Source organism: Miniopterus schreibersii, assembly GCF_964146895.1.
Source record: "Miniopterus schreibersii genome assembly, chromosome: 8".
NCBI classification, from domain to species: Eukaryota; Metazoa; Chordata; class Mammalia; order Chiroptera; family Miniopteridae; genus Miniopterus; species Miniopterus schreibersii.
In genome coordinates, this window is record NC_138109.1 from 4,335,743 (window position 1) to 4,342,895 (window position 7,153).

Here is a 7,153-nt window from a genome sequence, read left to right on the forward strand (position 1 = left end):
TCAGCACCTAGACATTGCCTAGAGCAGACAAGGCTCCGTAAAAGCACTACGAATGAATGAATGAATGAATGAATGAATGAATGAATGAATGAATGAATGAATACTTCATCTCACATTGTCACCTGAACAGGAAGAACACCTCAGGCTCATAAAAAGTCAGAAAATGCAGGACACAGGACAGCACCAGGGCAATAGCATATTTACCAGATAATTATCAGCCATCGTAATGCTCAGCTGATGGGCCAACTCACTCCTAAGCAAGATCTAGGTTCCTCTGGAGTGGAATCAACCTATCAGAATCTCAGCACTGGGTCCCCTTGGGGGCTGAGGTTTGGGTGTAAAATCCCTGGACTCCACAGATGGGAAGCAGAAGGAAAGGCGCCATCAGAGCTGAAGGATCTCGGAGTCCAGATCCTCCAGCGCAGAAACACCTGGAGTTTATTAAACATGCAGGTGCCGGGGCACCATTCGTTCAAGCAGTATTACCTCAAGTGTTTGTGCCCTCAGCTTCTTCTCAATCTAAACATACACTTACCATGCAGCAATCCCACCCCAAGGCATTTACCCAAGAGAAATGAAAGCACGTGCGTACACAGACTCATACGAGAATGATCATAGCAGCTTCATTCATAAAAGCCAAAAACTGGAAATAATCAAAATGTCCATCGACGGGACAATGGATAGATTACAATTTACCCACACAGTGGAGTACTACTCAGCAATGAAAAGGAACAAACTACTGATACAGACACCAGCTTGGAGGAACCTCAAAAGTATTAGCTTTGTGGGGAAAAGAAAAAGCCAGACCACAAAAGACCACACACTGTTATGATTCCGTTTCTATGACATTACAGAAGAGACCAAACTAGAATGGCGAGAGCAGATACATGGTGGCCAAGGGCGGGAGGTGGTGGAAGGGGATTGCTTAGGGAGGGGCATAAGGGAACTTTTCGGGGGGATGGAACTGGTCTACGTCTGGATTGTTGTGGTCACAGGCTGTCTACAGTTGTCCAAAATCCTTGAAGTGTGCACTTAGAATTGGTAAATTGTGTTTTCTGTAATTTATTCCTCAATGGAACTGGTATTTTTTAAATCCCTGCCTTCCTAGGGCTCGCACAGCAGCAGGGGAGGAAAGATGGGCAATAAGCAAAGTCAGTGTAAAATATCAAGTAAACCAGATGGTTTCAGGTGCTAAAGAGAAAAAACAACTCCAGGAAGCAAAGGAGTTTTAGGTGGGTGGCCAGGGGAGGCCTCCATGAGAAGACCCGGCTCCCAGGGCTAATTCAGTGAGTCTGCAGGAAGACCCAGATCCCCAGGTGATGGGTTTGGGAATGCAGAGCTGGTCCAAAGCCCTCATTGTACAGAAGGGGAAACTGAGGACAGGAAAGGGGCAGGGACTTACTCAAGGTCATACAGAGAGACCATGGGACAATCAGGTCTCTGCTATAAGCCTGGAGCTTTCTCTAACCCGGCCTCAGCCCTTCCTGCTCTGAGCTCTCCGTCTTCAACTAATAGAGCGAAAGTTACACCTGTTGTGAGGGAACCAGGAGACAGAGAGGTCAAATGTTGGCCTGGCTGAGGGGATGGGGTTGTATCTGCCACGGGGAAGGTCTCCCTTTGTCCCCACCCATGTTGCGGCCCCCGAAGCAGCAAGCTGTAGATGCAACAGATGAGGGGCTGCAGGAGATGGGGGTCATTTCTTAATTAGCACCCACACTGGACCCTGAGATGCATATGGACACAGGAAGGGCACGTTTTCTGGGAGATGCAGACTCGAGGGCCCCTGCTTAATACTCTCCTCCCTACCTCCTACCAGGCCCCTCCAACCTGGTCTAGTGTGGATCAGCCTCCAGAATCATCTAGATCAGAGGGGGTGCAGACAGGCCACCAAAGCTGCTGCAGAAATGCTTCCTTTGGCCCAGACAATGCTTTAAAATAAATTAGTTACAACACTTTAAAAGCTGGGGTTTACATGGGAAAATCTGTATTTGGAGCGTCTCTAGAAAATTGGAAGATTTGGAGACTGTGGAACCCCCCCCACCACCACCTCCTATTCTTACATTCATTTATTCATTCACCATTTATTGAGCATCTACTATATGCCTGGCACTATTCTAAACACTTGGAGTTCTTGAGAAAAAGAGGCAAAGCTCTATCCTATTGGAGCTTACATTCTATCAAAAGGAACAGATAGCAAGCAACGAATGTAACAGATATGTTAATTATACAATATTTTCGGTGATAAGTTCTGTAAGAGCCCTACACGGGGGAAGTAGAGATCTCAGGGGAGGGGGAGTTGCCATTTTAATTATGAATTAATTTAGTCAGATCTTGAAGGTATTTAACTTTCAGGAGCAGTGCTGTCCAATAAAAATATAATGTAAACCATATACATAATTCTAAGCAGCCACATTAAAAAGAGCTCCCTGGCCGGTTTGGCTTAGCGGTTAGAGTGTCGACCCTCAGGCTGAGGGGTCTCGGGTTCAGTTCCAGTCAAGGGCACGTACCTCTGTTGCAGGCTCGATCCCAGGCCCCCGGTCCAGGCATGAGGGAGGCAACCAGCAGGTGTTTCTCTCTCCCCCCTCCCCCCTCTCTGAAAAGCAATGGGGAAAAAATATCCTCAGGTGAAGATTAAAAAAATATATAAAAAGAGTGAAAGGAAACAGGTGACATTAACGGTAATTTTTATTTAACCGAATATCTCCAAAATAGTATTTTAACATGTAGTCAATATAAAAATTATTTCATATGCCCAGAGTCTCTTGTGAAAATGCAGACAACCCAGGCCCGGGGGGTACTGTGAACCTGCAGGGGGAAAGGAGCAAAGACAGGCCTCAGCTCAGCAGCCAGCCCCTCCTCTGGCGGGGGAGATTCTGGGCCCCAGGGGGGCAGCTGCTGCCCCAGCCCCCACAGCAGGTCGCTGGCTTAGGGGGGCCCCGCGGCCTCTGGGCCCCGCCGCCCGCTTCAGGCTGCTGCCTGCCGGCTGGGCTCTGAGTGCGAGCTCCCGGCACGTGGAGAAGTCCCCTCGGAGCTGCTTGTGAAACTCCCCGGGGCTGGTTATCAAGGGTCCCCCGCAGGAAACAGGCCGCTCGTCCCACTCGCCCCCCAGATAGGCACCCAGCCCAGCCAGCCTGCCCTTTAGAGCCCTCCTCTGCAAGCGCGGTTAGTGGGCGCCTCCCGGGCTCCCAGGGAAATTATGCAGATAAAATAACCGAAGTTCAGTTTCCCAGCCCAGCCTGCCAAAGCTGCAGACCTCTCACTCCCTGGCTCGGGCCCCTCCCATCGCGCTGAAAATGAAACCCTCCACCCTTTCCCTGGCTTCTGAAAGCCACCGCGGACCTCAGGTCCTGTCCTACCCCCAGGTCCCAAGGCTGACCCTCCTCCCTTCCCCAAGGCCCCTCAGAGGCCAGCTCCTCAGAAAAGCCTCCCTCAACCCACCTAGCAAATCAGCAGCACCCCCCCCCCTTCTCTGTCCCCTTACGTGGCTTTATTTTTTTTTCTTAGCACTTACCACCACCTGGCATAGCTTCCAGGTAGTTCTTTACATAGCGCCTCCTAGCCTGTCAGCCCCAGCAGCAACCTGGTCTGTCCCCAGGTTGCACCCCCAGCACCCACATGCACAAAAAATAGCAACTAATATTTACTGAGCACTTACCATGTGGCAGGCACAGTTCCAAGCATTTTACAGATAGCAGCTCAAGGGATCCCTTACTCTGAGGGAGGTACTATTCTAACCTCACTTTACAGATAAGGTGAGGCACAGAGAAGTTCATTAACCTGCCTGAGGTCACACAGACAGGAAGTGGTAGAGAAAGGATTCACCCCGGGCAGGTGGGGTGTGCTAGCCCATCCACCGCTGTGCTCCGTAACTGTGGTGAATGAATGAAAATAAGGCAAAGAGGAACCAAAAAGTTGCTCCGCCCCCACCCAAGCTGGCCCTGCCTTAGAGAAACCACTTGTCCCTGGATGGTCGGAGAGACGAAAGAGGCAGGAGGGGCTGCACCTGGCCCATTTTGACTAGTCACCCCGACAGACAAGTGGCTGCCTTTGGTTGCTTCCAACTGCCCCCCACCCCCACCCCGGGGTACTGTGATTTATACAGACACACGTTCTATCTAGCATGCTTCTGGGTGCTGCATTTTCTATAAACTGAAATCAAGAAAAGTAAAAAGGTGACCACTTGCTTTATTGCCGTGATCTGGAACCGAACCCTCAATATCTCTGAGGTATGCCTGCAATAAGGAATATGTGTGTGGTCTTTTCTCTGTTCCCATTTCACAGCTCCTAAAACCCTTGCAATTTCCTAATGAGAGGAGCACTGCGAGCATCTTTTGTTCTAATATTTATTCTGTGTTCTCGTATTATGAACCAGCTCCAGAGCCATAGAGGTGAAACCAGTGTCTGTTATTTGTATTAAACCCCTTTCCACCACACCTGAGTTTATTTGTGCTAATATGTGACTTTTGAAAGCCCCTCAGGACGGGGGCTGGTTGCCAAGGAAGCCATCCGGGTGATTAGAGGGTTGGAACTTTCAGCCAACCAGCCCCCTACATCTGGATAAGGGAAAGGGGCTGGAGTTTGGATCAATCACCAACGGCCAATGATTTAATCAATATGCCTATGTAATGAAGCCTCAAAAACCCCCACAAGGATGGGGTTCCGATAGCTCCCAGGTTACTGAATGGGTGGAGGTGCTGGGAGGGTGGTGCCCCCGGAGAGAACATGGACCCTCCGGCCCCTCCCCACAGAAACCTTGCCCCACACATCTCTTCCCTCTGGCTGTTTCTGAGTTGGGGTTGTCTCCTTGGTAATATACTGGTAATCTGGTGAGTGAACTGTTTTCCTGAGTCCCGGGAGCCGCTCTAGCAAATTAATCAAGCCCAAGAAGGGGGTCTCGGGAACCTGTGATTTACAGATGATGGGGTAGAGGCCCAGGGGCAACCTGGACTCGTGACTGGCCTCCGAAGTGAGGACGGTCTTGGGGGACTGAGCCCTGAACCTGTGGAATCTGACACTGTCTCCAGGTAGTGTGGGGGCTGACTTGCTTGGTGGGGGGGACACCAGTTTGGTGACCAGAAGTGTCAGAAGTAGAAGATGGAGCGGAGACACGGGAACTTTTCCTTTCTGCCCCCTCACACGGAATCTCCTGTTATCACCCAGGTGTATAGATGGGGAAACCGGACCGGGAACCATTGGGGCAGGAGAGGGGGTGGTTACCGGTGGAAGCCACTGGAAAGGGTGTGGGGAGATGGAAATACACCGGGCCTCGCTCTCCTCCCATCCCTGTCTCCCGCTGGTGCCACCGGGAGGGCAGACCCCACTGGAAGACTGAGGGCAGGGTCTGGGCTTGGGGTCTGCACAGGGCAGCCTCCCGGGCGCAGAGCTGGGCGGATGGAGGAACTAGAGGGGCGTGTGCAAAACAACCAGCACAGGGCTGGTCTGTTGCTTCCACTCCGCCCTTCCCTCACCAGCCCTCAATGCAGCCAAAGCAAGGGGGCTTCGGGCGGGATCGCCCACCTCCTGGGAGAGGCCATGAGAGCCACCCTTCCCCCAGCACCGGAAGACGTCTTTCCCAAAGACAGATCTGGCGGCATCTCCCCACTGGCTCCAACTTCTCGGTGAGTCCCTCTGCCCGCTGCCCATCTTAGCCGGGGTCCTTTGGACCTGGCTGCTCCTTCCCTCCTGCTGCGCCCTGGTCCCCGGGAATGTTCAGCTCCTCCCTCCCTTCCGCAGGCCTCTGTCCAGTCCCTTCCCTGACCCCCTGATCCAGAAGGTCCTCCGTGTCCACTTCATGTTCATCACCTGCTGCTGTTTTCTCACTGTCGCTCTCCCCACTCACTTTTAGTAGCTGCTGCATCCCAGCACCTAGAGCAGTGCCTGCCGTGAACCACAGGCCCAGGAAACACCTGTCCCTTCAAATGTCGCGAGCTACCAGAATACATTCGTGGTACTTAAAGCCACAAAGCTGAATGGGACCAGCAGCTGCAGAAGAGGCACAAGGACCGAGATGAGGAGGAACCAGCGAAAAAGGCAGGAGCCCTGGCCAGCCGGGGTGGCTCAGTTGGTTGAGCACCATCCCGCGCACGGAGGGGTCACCAGTTCAATTCTTGGTCAGGGCACCCGCCCAGGTTGCAGGCTCGATTCCCAGTGGAGGGGTTTAGGAGGCAGCCGATTGATGTTTCTCTCTCATCGATATGTCTCTCTTCTCCCTTCCGCTCTCTCTAAAATCAATAATAATATATTAAAAGAAAGGAAGAGGCAGGAGTCCCTCAGAGGGCAGGAGAGACAGGTCAAGTATAAAACAAACAGGAGGTTTATTTTTAAGCAAGAATACAGTCGAGGATTCAGTGCAAACTCTCATTGTCTTGGGATCAACAGCCGGGGACCTGGGCTCCATCCAGAAAGGGTCTTCTTTTCATTCAGGGCTTCCCTGCTCCGCCCGGGTGATGGCGATGAGACCTGAGGGCCTCCCGCAACTGTCCACCAGGAGGCAGACCTGCTCCACGGCCACGCAGGGTCCAATCGGGCAGGGACCCTGGCAGGTCCAGACACTAAGCACATCTTGATTCCAGGGTGGGAAGCCTTTCTTGTCTCCATGGTAACGGCTGGACTCTCCTACCCTCTAAAAGTTCAGCTGCAAAGTTCAAGTCCAGTGGAACTTTTCAACAAAGGATCCAAGTACCAGGGACCCAAATGGCTTCTCAAGGAGCCCCAGTCCCCTTCCTTCCAGAATCTGGTGAGACCACACTGTCCACCCTCTGCAGGGTGTGGACACATGTGTTTGGGGGGAGTGGGCTGCCACTTTAATAGGTAAGAACCCCTTTGGCAAAACGGTTGGCATCAGCTGTTTCACGAAGGCCCTTCAGCCCAACATCAGCTACACAGACCCACACAGCACATGAGACACACAGACGCACACTGGCTCTCAGCAACTCACATCCACTAGGGATCGCGACAGGCACAGTACTAAAGGGGCCCTGCGGCTCCCCTGGGGCCTGGGACTCCAGGAACAGCAGGAGGAAGTTGGGGGAACAGGAGCACCCCTCGGGAGTCAAAAGAGGAAGGTCCAGGCTGAGGTAGAGGAGAGAGAAGGCTGCAGGAACTGGGCAGCCCTAGATCCTGAAATTCCCTGATAGGAGGTGTGGCCACGGAG